The 15,859-nt window shown below is 38.9% G+C and overlaps 1 protein-coding gene across 4 annotated transcripts in view; it reads left to right on the top strand.

Annotated features, from left to right (window-relative positions):
• Positions 1–15,859, top strand: part of C11H8orf33 (chromosome 11 C8orf33 homolog) — a 54,884-nt gene that overhangs the window by 15,785 nt on the left and 23,240 nt on the right. The gene's annotated exons all lie outside the window — the stretch shown is intronic.

Raw genomic sequence — 15,859 nt, 5'->3', positions numbered from 1 at the left:
GTTTTCCCATAACACCCTAACATGTACCCCGAGTCTAAACACCCCTAACCTTACACTTATTAACCCCTAATCTGCCGACTCCGCTATCGCTGACACCTGGATTATATTATTAACCCCTAATCTGCCGCTCCGGACAACGCCGCAACCTACGTTATCCCTATGTACCCCTAATCTGCTGCCCCTTGAATCTGATTGGCTGATTCCATCAGCCAATCAGATTATTCCTACCTTAATTCCGATTGGCTGATAGAATCCTATCAGCCAATCGGAATTCGAGGGACGCCATCTTGGATGACGTCCCTTAAAGGAACCTTCATTCGTCGTTAGTCCGTCGGTGAAGAAGGATGGCTCTGCGCGGGCTGCTTGAAGATGGTCCCGCTCCGCGCCGGATGGAAGAAGATAGAAGATGCCGCTTGGATGAAGATGTCTGCCGGTCCGGATGTCCTCTTCTGCCCGGATAGGATGAAGACTTTGGACCCTCTGGAGAAGCTCTTCTTGCCGGATAGGAGGAAGACTTCGGACCCTCTTCTGGATGGATCAGTGATACCCGGCGTGGTGAAGACAAGGTAGGGAGATCTTCAGGGGCTTAGTGTTAGGTTTATTTAAGGGGGGTTTGGGTTAGATTAGGGGTATGTGGGTGGTGGGTTGTAATGGTGGGGGGGGTATTGTATGTTTCTTTCATGTAATTAGCAAGAGTCCATGAGCTAGTGACGTATGGGATATACATTCCTACCAGGAGGGGCAAAGTTTCCCAAACCTCAAAATGCCTATAAATACACCCCTCACCACACCCACAATTCAGTTTTACAAACTTTGCCTCCTATGGAGGTGGTGAAGTAAGTTTGTGCTAGATTCTACGTTGATATGCGCTCTGCAGCAAGTTGGAGCCCGGTTTTCCTCTCAGCGTGCAGTGAATGTCAGAGGGATGTGAGGAGAGTATTGCCTATTTGAATGCAGTGATCTCCTTCTACGGGGTCTATTTCATAGGTTCTCTGTTATCGGTCGTAGAGATTCATCTCTTACCTCCCTTTTCAGATTGACGATATACTCTTATTTATATACCATTACCTCTGCTGATTTTCGTTTCAGTACTGGTTTGGCTTTCTACAAACATGTAGATGAGTGTCCTGGGGTAAGTAAATCTTATTTTCTGTGACACTCTAAGCTATGGTTGGGCACTTTATTTATAAAGTTCTAAATATATGTATTCAAACATTTATTTGCCTTGACTCAGAATGTTCAACATTCCTTATTTTCAGACAGTCAGTTTCATATTTGGGATAATGCATTTGAATCAATTTTTTTCTTACCTTAAAATTTGACTCTTTTTTTCCCTGTGGGCTGTTAGGCTCGCGGGGGCTGAAAATGCTTAATTTTATTGCGTCATTCTTGGCGCGGACTTTTTTGGCGCAAAAAATCTTTTCTGTTTCCGGCGTCATACGTGTCGCCGGAAGTTGCGTCATTTTTTTGACGTCCTTTTGCGCCAAAAATGTCGGAGTTCCGGATGTGGCGTCATTTTTGGCGCCAAAAAGCATTTAGCAAAAAATATGGGCGTCGCTTTTGTCTCCACATTATTTCAGTCTCATTTTTTCTTTGCTTCTGGTTACTAGAAGCTTGTTTATTGGCATTTTTTCCCATTCCTGAAACTGTCATTTAAGGAATTTGATCAATTTTGCTTTATATGTTGTTTTTTCTCTTACATATTGCAAGATGTCTCACGTTGCATCTGAGTCAGAAGATACTTCAGGAAAATCGCTGTCTAGTGCTGGAACTTCCAAAGCTAAGTGTATCTGCTGTAAACTTTTGGTAGCTATTCCTCCGGCTGTTGTTTGTATTAATTGTCATGACAAACTTGTTAAAGCAGATAATATTTCCTTTAGTAATGTACCATTGCCTGTTGCAGTTCCTTCAACATCTAAGGTGCAGAATGTTCCTGATAACATAAGAGATTTTGTTTCTGAATCCATCAAGAAGGCTATGTCTGTTATTTCTCCTTCTAGTAAACATAAAAAATCTTTTAAAACTTCTCTCTCTACAGATGAATTTTTAAATGAACATCATCATTCTGATTCTGATGACTCTTCTGGTTCAGAGGATTCTGTCTCAGAGATTGATGCTGATAAATCTTCATATTTATTTAAAATGGAATTTATTCGTTCTTTACTTAAAGAAGTACTAATTGCTTTAGAAATAGAGGATTCTGGTCCTCTTGATACTAATTCTAAACGTTTAGATAAGGTATTTAAATCTCCTGTGGTTATTCCAGAAGTTTTTCCTGCTCCTAATGCTATTTCTGAAGTAATTTCCAGAGAATGGGATAAATTGGGTAATTCATTTACTCCTTCTAAACGTTTTAAGCAATTATATCCTGTGCCGTCTGACAGATTAGAATTTTGGGACAAAATCCCTAAAGTCGATGGGGCTATTTCTACCCTTGCTAAACGTACTACTATTCCTACGTCGGATGGTACTTCGTTTAAAGATCCTTTAGATAGGAAAATTGAATCCTTTCTAAGAAAAGCTTATCTGTTTTCAGGTAATCTTCTTAGACCTGCTATATCATTGGCTGATGTTGCTGCAGCTTCAACTTTTTGGTTGGAGACTTTAGCGCAACAAGTAACAGATCATGATTCTCATAATATTATTATTCTTCTTCAGCATGCTAATAATTTTATCTGTGATGCCATCTTTGATATTATCAGAGTTGATGTCAGGTTTATGTCTCTAGCTATTCTAGCTAGAAGAGCTTTATGGCTTAAAACTTGGAATGCTGATATGGCTTCTAAATCAACTCTACTTTCCATTTCTTTCCAGGGTAACAAATTATTTGGTTCTCAGTTGGATTCTATTATCTCAACTGTTACTGGTGGGAAAGGAACTTTTTTACCACAGGATAAAAAATCTAAGGGTAAAAACAGGGCTAATAATCGTTTTCGTTCCTTTCGTTTCAACAAAGAACAAAAGCCTGATCCTTCATCCTCAGGAGCAGTTTCAGTTTGGAAACCATCTCCAGTCTGGAATAAATCCAAGCCTTCTAGAAAGGCAAAGCCTGCTTCTAAGTCCACATGAAGGTGCAGCCCTCATTCCAGTTCAGCTGGTAGGGGGCAGGTTACGTTTTTTCAAAGAAATTTGGTTCAATTCTGTTCACAATCTTTGGATTCAGAACATTGTTTCAGAAGGGTACAGAATTGGTTTCAAGATGAGACCTCCTGCAAAGAGATTTTTTCTTTCCCGTGTCCCAGTAAATCCAGTGAAAGCTCAAGCATTTCTGAATTGTGTTTCAGATCTAGAGTTGGCTGGAGTAATTATGCCAGTTCCAGTTCTGGAACAGGGGATGGGGTTTTATTCAAATCTCTTCATTGTACCAAAGAAGGAGAATTCCTTCAGACCAGTTCTGGATCTAAAAATATTGAATCGTTATGTAAGGATACCAACATTCAAAATGGTAACTGTAAGGACTATCTTGCCTTTTGTTCAGCAAGGGCATTATATGTCCACAATAGATTTACAGGATGCATATCTGCATATTCCGATTCATCCAGATCATTATCAGTTCCTGAGATTCTCTTTTCTGGACAAGCATTACCAGTTTGTGGCTCTGCCGTTTGGCCTAGCTACAGCTCCAAGAATTTTTACAAAGGTTCTCGGTGCCCTTCTGTCTGTAATCAGAGAACAGGGTATTGTGGTATTTCCTTATTTGGACGATATCTTGGTACTTGCTCAGTCTTTACATTTAGCAGAATCTCATACAAATCGACTTGTGTTGTTTCTTCAAGATCATGGTTGGAGGATCAATTCACCAAAAAGTTCATTGATTCCTCAGACAAGGGTAACCTTTCTGGGTTTCCAGATAGATTCAGTGTCCATGACTCTGTCTTTAACAGACAAGAGACGTCTAAAATTGATTTCGGCTTGTCGAAACCTTCAGTCACAATCATTCCCTTCGGTAGCCTTATGCATGGAAATTCTAGGTCTTATGACTGCTGCATTGGACGCGATCCCCTTTGCTTGTTTTCACATGCGACCTCTTCAGCTCTGTATGCTGAATCAATGGTGCAAGGATTACACAAAGATATCTCAATTAATATCTTTAAAACCGATTGTACGACACTCTCTAACGTGGTGGACAGATCACCATCGTTTAATTCAGGGGGCTTCTTTTGCGCTTCCGACCTGGACTGTAATTTCAACAGATGCAAGTCTCACAGGTTGGGGAGCTGTGTGGGGATCTCTGACAGCACAAGGAGTTTGGGAATCTCAGGAGGTGAGATTACCGATCAATATTTTGGAACTCCGTGCAATTTTCAGAGCTCTTCAGTTTTGGCCTCTTCTGAAGAGAGAATTGTTCATTTGTTTTCAGACAGACAATGTCACTACTGTGGCATACATCAATCATCAAGGAGGGACTCACAGTCCTCTGGCTATGAAAGAAGTATCTCGAATTCTGGTTTGGGCGGAATCCAGCTCCTGTCTAATATCTGCGGTTCATATCCCAGGTATAGACAATTGGGAAGCGGATTATCTCAGTCGCCAAACGTTGCATCCGGGCGAATGGTCTCTTCACCCAGAGGTATTTCTTCAGATTGTTCAAATGTGGGAGCTTCCCGAAATAGATCTGATGGCGTCTCATCTAAACAAGAAACTTCCCAGGTATCTGTCCAGATCCCGGGATCCTCAGGCGGAAGCAGTGGATGCATTATCACTTCCTTGGAAGTATCATCCTGCTTATATCTTTCCGCCTCTAGTTCTTCTTCCAAGAGTAATCTCCAAGATTCTGAAGGAATGCTCGTTTGTTCTGCTGGTAGCTCCGGCATGGCCTCACAGGTTTTGGTATGCGGATCTTGTCCGGATGGCCTCTTGCCAACCGTGGACTCTTCCATTAAGACCAGACCTTCTGTCACAAGGTCCTTTTTTCCATCAGGATCTGAAATCCTTAAATTTAAAGGTATGGAGATTGAACGCTTGATTCTTGGTCAAAGAGGTTTCTCTGACTCTGTGATTAATACTATGTTACAGGCTCGTAAATCTGTATCCAGAGAGATATATTATGGAGTCTGGAAGACTTATATTTCTTGGTGTCTTTCTCATCATTTTTCTTGGCATTCTTTTAGAATTCCGAGAATTTTACTGTTTCTTCAGGATGGTTTAGATAAAGGTTTATCCGCAAGTTCTTTGAAAGGACAAATCTCTGCTCTTTCTGTTCTTTTTCACAGAAAGATTGCTAATCTTCCTGATATTCATTGTTTTGTACAAGCTTTGGTTCGTATAAAACCTGTCATTAAGTCAATTTCTCCTCCTTGGAGTTTGAATTTGGTTCTGGGGGCTCTTCAAGCTCCTCCGTTTGAACCTATGCATTCATTGGACATTAAATTACTTTCTTGGAAAGTTTTGTTCCTTTTGGCAATCTCTTCTGTCAGAAGAGTTTCTGAATTATCTGCTCTTTCTTGTGAGTCTCCTTTTCTGATTTTTCATCAGGATAAGGCAGTGTTGCAAACTTCTTTTGAATTTTTACCTAAAGTTGTGAATTCTAACAACATTAGTAGAGAAATTGTGGTTCCTTCATTATGTCCTAATCCTAAGAATTCTAAGGAGAAATCATTGCATTCTTTGGATGTTGTTAGAGCTTTGAAATATTATGTTGAAGCTACTAAGTCTTTCCGAAAGACTTCTAGTTTATTTGTTATCTTTTCCGGTTCTAGAAAAGGCCAGAAAGCTTCTGCCATTTCTTTGGCATCTTGGTTGAAATCTTTAATTCATCTTGCCTATGTTGAGTCGGGTAAAACTCTGCCTCAAAGGATTACAGCTCATTCTACTAGGTCAGTTTCTACTTCCTGGGCGTTTAGGAATGAAGCTTCGATTGATCAGATTTGCAAAGCAGCAACTTGGTCCTCTTTGCATACTTTTACTAAATTCTACCATTTTGATGTATTTTCTTCTTCTGAAGCAGTTTTTGGTAGAAAAGTACTTCAGGCAGCGGTTTCAGTTTGAATCTTCTGCTTATGTTTTTCATTAAACTTTATTTTGGGTGTGGATTATTTTCAGCAGGAATTGGCTGTCTTTATTTTATCCCTCCCTCTCTAGTGACTCTTGCGTGGAAAGATCCACATCTTGGGTAATCATTATCCCATACGTCACTAGCTCATGGACTCTTGCTAATTACATGAAAGAAAACATAATTTATGTAAGAACTTACCTGATAAATTCATTTCTTTCATATTAGCAAGAGTCCATGAGGCCCGCCCTTTTTTTGGGGTGGTTATGATTTTTGTATAAAGCACAATTATTCCAATTCCTTATTTTATATGCTTTCGCACTTTTTTATCACCCCACTTCTTGGCTATTCGTTAAACTGAATTGTGGGTGTGGTGAGGGGTGTATTTATAGGCATTTTGAGGTTTGGGAAACTTTGCCCCTCCTGGTAGGAATGTATATCCCATACGTCACTAGCTCATGGACTCTTGCTAATATGAAAGAAATGAATTTATCAGGTAAGTTCTTACATAAATTATGTTTTTTGTTTTTTCCAGGCAAAAGAGCAGAATTCTTTGGGGCATGCCCCGCAAAAGGCCCTTTTAAGGGCTGGTAAGGTAAAAGAGCTTTAAAATTTTTATTTTAGAATAGGGTAGGGCATTTTTTTATTTGGGGGGGGGGGCTTTGTTATTTTTTTAGGGGGCTTAGAGTAGGTGTAATTAGTTTAAAATTCTTGTAATCTTTTTTTTATTTTTTGTAATTTAGTGTTTGTTTGTTTTTGTAATTTACTTTAGTTGATATAATTGTAGATAGTTTATTTATTGATAGTGTAGTCTTAGGTTTAATTGTAACTTAGGTTAGGATTTATTTTACAGGTAATTTTGTAATTATTTTAACTAGGTAACTATTAAATTAAATTATTATTTAATAGCTATTGTACCTAGTTAAAATAAATACAAAGTTGCCTGTAAAATAAATATTAATCCTAAAATAGCTACAATATAATTATTATTTATATTGTAGCTATATTAGGGTTTATTTTACAGGTAAGTATATTTAGCTTTAAATAGGAATAATTTATTTAATAAGATTTATTTTATTTCGTTAGATTTAAATTATATTTAACTTAGGGGGGTGTTAGGGTTAGACTTAGCTTTAGGGGTTAATACATTTATTAGAGTAGCGGCGAGGTCCGGTCGGCAGATTAGGGGTTAATACTATTTATTATAGGGTTTTTGAGGCGGATTAGGGGTTAATAACTTTATTATAGTAGCAGTGAGGTCCGGTCGGCAGATTAGGGGTTAATAATTCTAGGTAGGTAGCTGCGACGTTGGGGGGGGGGCAGATTAGGGGTTAATAAATATTATATAGGGGTCGGCGATGTTAGGGGCAGCAGATTAGGGGTACATAGGGATAATGTAGGTGGCTGCGGTGTGCGGTCGGCAGATTAGGGGTTAAAAAAAAATAATAGAGTGGCGGCGATGTGGGGGGGCCTGGTTTTAGGGGTACATAGGTAGTTTATGGGTGTTAGTGTACTTTAGAGCACAGTAGATAAGAGCTTTATGAACCGGCGTTAGCCCAGAAAGCTCTTAACTCCTGGCTTTTCTCTGCGGCTGGAGTCTTGTCGTTGGATTTCTAACGCTCACTTCAGCCAAGACTCTAAATACCGGCGTTAGAAAGATCCCATTGAAAAGATAGGATACGCAATTGGCGTAGGGGGATCTGCGGTATGGAAAAGTCGTCGCCGGAAAGTGAGCGTTAGACCCTTTCATGACTGACTCTAAATACCAGCGGGCGGTAAAAACCAGCGTTAGGGCCCCCTAACGCTGGTTTGGACGGCTAATGCAGAACTCTAAATCTAGGCGAATGTTTTCACAATACCATGTGCAGGAGTTCATCGGATTGAAGCAGCTGGTGCTGTGCAATTAACCAACTAATCACTGACCACCTAATTGATAATGAGATTCTTTGACAACTATTTTTATGATCAATCTTACCGATAAGTTGTTGCAGCCCTACTTACCAGTGAGAAGCCCTCTCCCACAGGGGCGTTGACAGAAAAGATCACTCCCCTGATTACCTATAAAGGTAATCTGGACCCATTCTCCTTATCCTCTAAGTTCTGTCCAGCCTTCAAGGTGGACAGGACTAGGAGACCCTCTTCGATCCTGAGCAATGGTTGGCTGCAAGAACTTGCAGCGGATGGTTCCTGGATGGTGGGAGCAGCTCTATAGGTCTTCCTTAGAGAGGCCTTTGATGGGAGCCTCCATGTTCTGTGATGTCACCAGAAATTACATCACAGGAGTTCCATCTCAGTATCCTCTAAAGCGTGCGCACACTTCAAATTGATCTCGGTGTGGGCCTGGCAGTATGAGTTGCCTTCTTTGGTGTGCAAGTAATTTCCTGAAGCGTCTTTCTGTGCATGTGACTTAAAAGCATAATTAGGATAAGATAATTCTACCCGTTAACCCCTTTACTGCTGGGACTTTTAGAGAAGAACTTGCCCAAAATACCGGATATATATATATATATATATATATATATATATATATATAATTAGGGATACACCGATACTAGTATCGATACCGATACCAAGTACTTGTACTCGTGCAAATGCACTGATACTTAAACCGATACCTTCAGATCTTAGATCTTACCCATAGCGTTTTTTTAAATTTCATGTTCCCATTTCATTTTAAGCTGGAGTAGAGACTTCACTAAAAATTGTTCACTTCTGTTCTGCCAATAAAAAATTATCGGCGAGATTACGAGTTTTGCGGTAACAGGGGTGCGTTGCTAACGAGCCTTTTTTTTTTTTTTTTTTTTTTACGCTCCCTTAAGATAACGCTGGTATTACAGGTTTTTTTTAAACCTGGCGTTAGCCGCAAAAAGGTGAGCATAGAGCAAAATTTAGCTCCACATCTCGCCTCAATACCAGTGTTGCTTACGGTAGCGGTAAGCTGGCTAAACGTGCTCGTGCACGATTTCCCCATAGGAAACAATGGGGCTGAGCCGGCTGAAAAAAAAACCTAACACCAGCAAAAAAGCAGCGTTCAGCTCCTAACGCAGCCCCATTAATTCTTATGGGGAAATACTTTTTAAGTCTATACCTAACACTCTAACATGAACCCAGAGTTTAAACACCCCTAATCTTACACTTATTAACCCCTAATCTGCCGCTCCGGACACCGCCGCCACCTACATTATACCAATGAACCCCTAATCTGCTGCCCCCAACCTCGCCGAACCCTACATTATATTTATTAACCCCTAATCTGCCCCTCCCAACGTCACTGCAACTATATTAAATGTATTAACCCCTAATCTGCCGTCGCCGCCACTATAATAATGTTATTAACCCCTAAACCTAAGTCTAACCCTAACACCCCCAAACTTAAATATAATTTAAATAAATCTAAATAAAATAACTACAGTTAAATAAAAAATTCCTATTTAAAACTAAATACTTACCTGTAAAATAAACCCTAAAATAGCTACAATATAACTAATAGTTACATTGTAGCTATTTTAGGATTTATTTCTATTTTACAGGCAACTTTGTATTTATTTTAACTAGGTACAATAGTTTATTAAATAGTTAACTATTTAATAACTACCTAGCTAAAATAAATACAAAAGTGCCTGTAAAATAAACCCTAACCTAAGTTACAATTACACCTAACACTACACTATAATTAAATAAATTACCTAAACTACCTACAATTAATTACAATTAAATAAAATAAACTTAAGTACGAAAAACAACAAACACTAAATTACAGAAAATAAAAAAATAATTAAATTTTTTTTTAAACTAATGACACCTACTCTAATCCCCCTAATAAAATAAAAAAAGCCCCCCAAAATAATAAAAATCCCTACGCTATACTAAATTTACAAATGGCCCTTAAAAGGGCCTTTTGCGGGGCATTGCCTCAAAGTAATCGGCTCTTTTACCTGTAAAAACAAATACAATACCCCCGCCCAACATTAAAACCCACCACCCAATCCCCCCTTAATAAAACCTAACACTACCCCCTTGAAGATCACCCTACCTTGAGCCGTCTTCACCCAGCCGGGCACAAGTGGACCTCCAGAGGGGCAGAAGTCTTCATCCGATCCGGGCAGAAGAGGACCTCCAGACGGGCAGAAGGCTTTATCCAGGCGGCATCTTCTATCTTCATCCATCCGGAGCGGTTCCATCTTCAATCCAGCTGACGGGGAGCATCCTCTTCAAACGAAGTCCAAGCGAAGAATGAAGGTTCCTTTAAATGATGTCGTCCAAGATGGCGTCCCTTGAATTCCGATTGGCTGATAGGATTCTATCAGCCAATCGGAATTAAGGTAGGAAAAATCCTATTGGCTGATGCAATCAGCCAATAGGATTGAGGTCGCATTCTATTGGCTGATTGGAACAGCCAATAGAATGCGAGCTCAATCCTATTGGCTGATTGGATCAGCCAATAGGATTTTTCCTACCTTAATTCCGATTGGCTGATAGAATCCTATCAGCCAATCGGAATTCAAGGGACGCCATCTTGGATGACGTCATTTAAAGGAACCTTCATTCTTAGCTTGGACTTCGTTTGAAGAGGATGCTCCGCGTCGGCTGGATTGAAGATGGACCCGCTCTGGATGGATGAAGATAGAAGATGCCGTCTGGAGGTCCTCTTCTGCCGGGATCGGATGAAGACTTCTGCCCCTCTGGAGGTCCACTTGTGCCCGGCTGGGTGAAGACGGCTCAAGGTAGGGTGATCTTCAAGGGAGTAGTTTTAGGTTTTATTAAGGGGGGATTGGGTGGGTTATAGAGTAGGGTTGGGGGTGTGGGTGGTGGGTTTTAATGTTGGGGGGGTATTGTGTTTTGTTTTTTTTTTACAGGTAAAAGAGCTGATTACTTTGGGGCAATGCCCCGCAAAAGGCCCTTTTAAGGGCTATTTGTAATTTAGTATAGGGTAGGGATTTTTATTACTTTGGGGGGCTTTTTTATTTTATTAGGGGGATTAGAGTTGGTGTAATTAGTTTAAAAAAAATTGTAATTATTTTTTTATTTTCTGTAATTTAGTGTTTGTTGTTTTTCGTTCTTTAGTTTATTTAATTTAATTGTAGGTAGTTTAGGTAATTTATTTAATGATAGTGTAGTGTTAGGTCTAATTGTAATTTAGGTTAGGATTTATTTTACAGGTAAATTTGTATTTATTTTAGCTAGGTAGTTAATAACTATTGTACCTAGTTAAAATAAATACAAAGTTGCCTGTAAAATAAAAATAAACTCTGAGATAGCTACAATGTAACTCTTAGTTATATTGTAGCTAGCTTAGGGTTTATTTTACAGGGAAGTATTTAGTTTTAAATAGGAATAATTTTATTTAATTGTAGTAATTTTATTTAGATTATTTTAAATTATATTTAAATTAGGGGGGTTAGGGTTAGACTTAGGTTTAGGGGTTAATACCTTTTTAATATAGTAGCGGCGACGTTGGGGGTGGCAGATTAGGGGTTAATAAATGTAGGTAGGTGTCGGCAATGTTAGGGATGGCAGATTAGGGGTTAATAAAATTGAACTAGTGTTTGCGAGGCGGGAGTGCGGCGGTTTAGGGGTTAATATATTTATTAGAGTGGCGGCGATGTCCGGTCAGCAGATTAGGGGTTAAATACTTTATTTAAGTGTTTGCGATGTGGGGGGCCTCAGTTTAGGGGTTAATAGGTAGTTTATGGGTGTTTGTGTACTTTTTAGCACTTTAGTTAAGAGTTTTATGTTACGGCGTTAGCCCATAAAACTCTTAACTACTGACTTTTAAATGCGGTAGGAGTCTTGACAGGAGAGGCTGTACCGCTCACTTCTTCCAAGACTCGTAATACCGGCGTTAGTCAAATCCCATTAAAAAGATAGGATACACAATTGACTTAAGGGGATTTGCGGTAAGCTCGAGTCGCGGAAGAAAAGTGAGTGGTACACCTGTACCTGCCAGACTCGTAATACCAGCGGGCGTTAAAAAGCAGAGTTGGGACCTCTCAACGCTGCTTTTTAAGGCTAACGCTGCTTTTTAAGGCTAACGCAAGACTCGTAATCTAGCCGTATGTTATTTGTATTATTGTACGTCTGAGAGCAGTGCTCCAAAAGCTGCTACTATACAGCTGGAAGCCTACCTGGGAGAGATTACTGGACCTCATTCAGACAAACACCTGAAGTACTGGGCAGTTAATAAACTGAGATTTAATTGCCCCAAAATATCTTTCTGCCCCATGCAGTAGTGTGGAAAGTGAAAGACTGTTTAGCTTGGTGTCAAAAGTCCTTACTGATAAAAGAAACGGACTTATAGCTGAACATGCAGAGATGTTTCTGTTCCTTAAAAAGAACTTGCACTAACTTTTGAAAATATATTCTATTTGCTAGTTTGCCCGTTATACTGCTAGTTCTCATCTTGCACAATTATGCTCAAAACCTACTGTACTCTGAGAAACATCCTTAGCTTATATATTCGCAGGAAGAGTATTAAAAGGGCATATTAAGTTAATTCCTATGAACACTCATCCTACAATTATAGGAATAGATTACATTTGATTGGTTAGCTTTACCAATGCTCTGTTCACATTTCCAACTCCATAGACTTTAATGGAGTTGGACATGTAATGAGAGCATTGGTTAAGCTTACCAGTCAATGTAATATATCCCATAGTGTTGTTCCCCATGATTAAACAGTGCACTGTTATATTTTTAACTGTATTGCACTTTTGGTTTGTTGCGATTTTATATTTATGTGGTGTTGTTGTTGTTGTTAATATTTTTTTGAAATATTTTTATATATAAACATGTTCTGTGAAATTTCTTTGCGCTTTTACAACTTTGTGACAACAAGCAAATGTATTTTGAGTGACAGTTCTTCATAATTATAAAAAAGCTATCTTAAATCATTAGTCAGCATTGTGCTTGAGAAACTGTCAGATGACATTTAAAAATAAGAATTTGTACTTGTACTCTGTATTTAAAAAAATAATGTGTGTGTGTATATATATATATATATATATATATATATATATATATATATATATATATATATATATATATATATATATATATATATATATATATATATATATATATATATATATATATATAGACACACACACACACACCCCTCCAACTCATGTTTCTTCATTCAACAAGAACATTTATTTCAACGATTCGGCCCCTGTTTGGGCCTTTGTTAAGATAACAAAATACAAAACTGTGAACTTATTGATACCTTACAAATTAACTATGACCCACGCACTTACTAGGTGCAATCTAGGTGAATGCTTTCTCAAAAACATCCCATCTCTGCCATCTAGTGGAAACGCTACAGGATGCATCAAACTTTTTTGCTCCAAATAGGGGAACTTCCCAATGAGCCTTCCTTAATTTTTTCTTACTGGAAGAGATGTAGAGTTATGAGAAATAAACACATTGTTATGCAAAACTTAAAAATAGTATTTACATTTTTAATTTTTTTTTACAAAAAACAGAAAGGGGAAAAAAAAGTTGTTATACAAAACCATCCATCTTATACATGATGTTAAAATAGCTGAACCCTGGGAGAAAGAGATCAATTGTTATCTTACAGAAAAACAAGATAGTGACAGGTATGTGTTTAAACCCCTAGGGTTTACAGTGTGAAGCTCAAAGATCCACCTCGCCTCCCTCTGTAATAAGATCTTTCTATTACCTCCTATTTTTGGCAATGGGACATGGTCTATAGGGCAGCATCTTAGGCTCAACACAGGGTGCCCATGGCTAAGAAAATGTTTAGCGACTGGCTGATCCGATTCACCCTTCTCTAAGGCTAATCTTATGCTGGATCTATGTACAGCTATTCTTTCTTTGAGCATACATTCGGTCTTACCAATGTATACATCCCCACATTGGCATTTAATGAGATACACCACATACTTAGATTCACAGTTAAGAGCATGCTTCATGTGGCATCTTCTGCCTGTATGGCTGTGCGTAAATGTGTCACCCAAAATAAGGTTGTCACAAGTCACACAGCCATGACATTTATAAACCCCTGGTTTCCTTTGTAGGAAATGCTGTTTGCGTGACTTCTAGTTATCAATGAGGTCAGCCTGTACCAAAATATCCCTTATAGATCTTCCTCTTCTGTAAGAGAATATAGGGATCACCTTCTCCAGTGTGATAGAAGGTTGTCCACATTGGTAAACTCCCCAGTTGTCACAAACATCTGGGCTCTTGGCATTGATCTTAAAAGATGCTGTGGGTAAAAGCTCTCATATTTCACTATGGTGTTTCTGTCCGTGGGCTTCCTATATACTCTAGTTTTAATCCTCTCTTCAACTTTATATTACTCCACATCAAGGAGTTCTATTTTTGTGGAATCCCAAAAATAGAAACACCATAGTGAAATATGATGAGAGCTTTCACCCACAGCATCTTTTAAGATCAATGCCAAGAGCCCAGATGTTAAGGGCAGTGGATCTGACCTCTAAGAATAAGGACTTAAAAATGGCTATAGATAATATGGGTGAAAGATTCTCACTGAGGGGTTATCCTGATAAACTCCTCACTGAGAGTAAAGAACAGGTGTTGAGTACAGAGAGAACTATGGTGAGAAAGGAGACTACTGACAGGCTGTTTTTTGTCACTGATTATACCACTGATAGCTGGAAGATGAGAGAGGCTATTTGCGACAACTGGGGAGTTCTCCAGAGTGATAGGTTGTCCACATTGGTTAAGGAGATCTCTATATTCTCTTACAGGAGAGGAAGATCTATAAGGGATATTTTGGTACATGCTGGCCCTATTGATAAGTATGAGTCACGCAAACAGCATTTCCTACAAAGTAAACCAGGGGTTTATAAATGTCATGGCTGTGTGACTTGTGACAACCTTATTTTGGGTGACACATTTACGCACAGCCATACAGGCAGAAGATACGTATGTGAAAATGATAATGCACTTCAACTTGCTAAAGTCTGGACTAAATGTGGACTCTGGTTTTTAAGTAGTGAATCATTCTATGTGTTTTCATACACCTGATGAAGCGGTCATTACGACCGGGAAACGCATTGTGTGATATTTGCACATTTTTATTAAAAGTCTACATTGTTTTTAGACATTGGTTTCACAACTTTTTACTATTGCCTGGAATCCGTCATAGCTAACTGTGTTTAGCTTCCTTCTGCTGCTAACCATCTACTTGCAGCACATCAAAGAGTTTCCTGACTGCATCCTATGCAACTCGGATGATCTCCCACAGACTCAATGTGAGCACAGCTCCTTCTGGAACATCGTTCATTATTACCGAGAGGATAGCTTTCTGGATAGCTAATAAAGATCCAGCAGGCATTTGTGGCACTTCTCAAGTGCTGTATACTTTGTAAGTATTACTTGTATTGCGTGTGTTGAGACAAAGTTACACTGATTGTGCACTATTGTGGCGCCTCCTTCTGCTCTACCTCTATACATATTTAAAGAAACGGGCATATCGTTTCATCCCTTTAAATTATATTGCCTAATTTAAATTGATAAAAGGCAATAATAACAGTGTCAATAAGCTAAAAATTTAAGAAACAAAATACAAAGATGGATAATAGACTCTGCATATCTAAGTATGCCAATCAGAATGATTTTACATCTTGGATAAAGATTAACTCGTATTAACTCAATACATGCAGCATTCATTGCACAATCCAACATGAGCAGCATGTCTTTCCTCTATGATCATGGGTTATTCCACCATTGCAGACTCATAATGTATACCTCTCAGATTACAACCACTGTGACTATTTCCGATAGAAGGGTGACAAATATTGTAGTGGATTACGTGGGCCATCAAGGATAATACAGCCAGGAGGAGGCAGCGCCCAAGACGAATTAGATTTGATACTGTTG

The sequence above is a fragment of the Bombina bombina genome, chromosome 11 (genome assembly GCF_027579735.1).
Source record: "Bombina bombina isolate aBomBom1 chromosome 11, aBomBom1.pri, whole genome shotgun sequence".
Classification (NCBI taxonomy): domain Eukaryota; kingdom Metazoa; phylum Chordata; class Amphibia; order Anura; family Bombinatoridae; genus Bombina; species Bombina bombina.
This window is presented reverse-complemented; position numbering and strand designations above follow the sequence as displayed.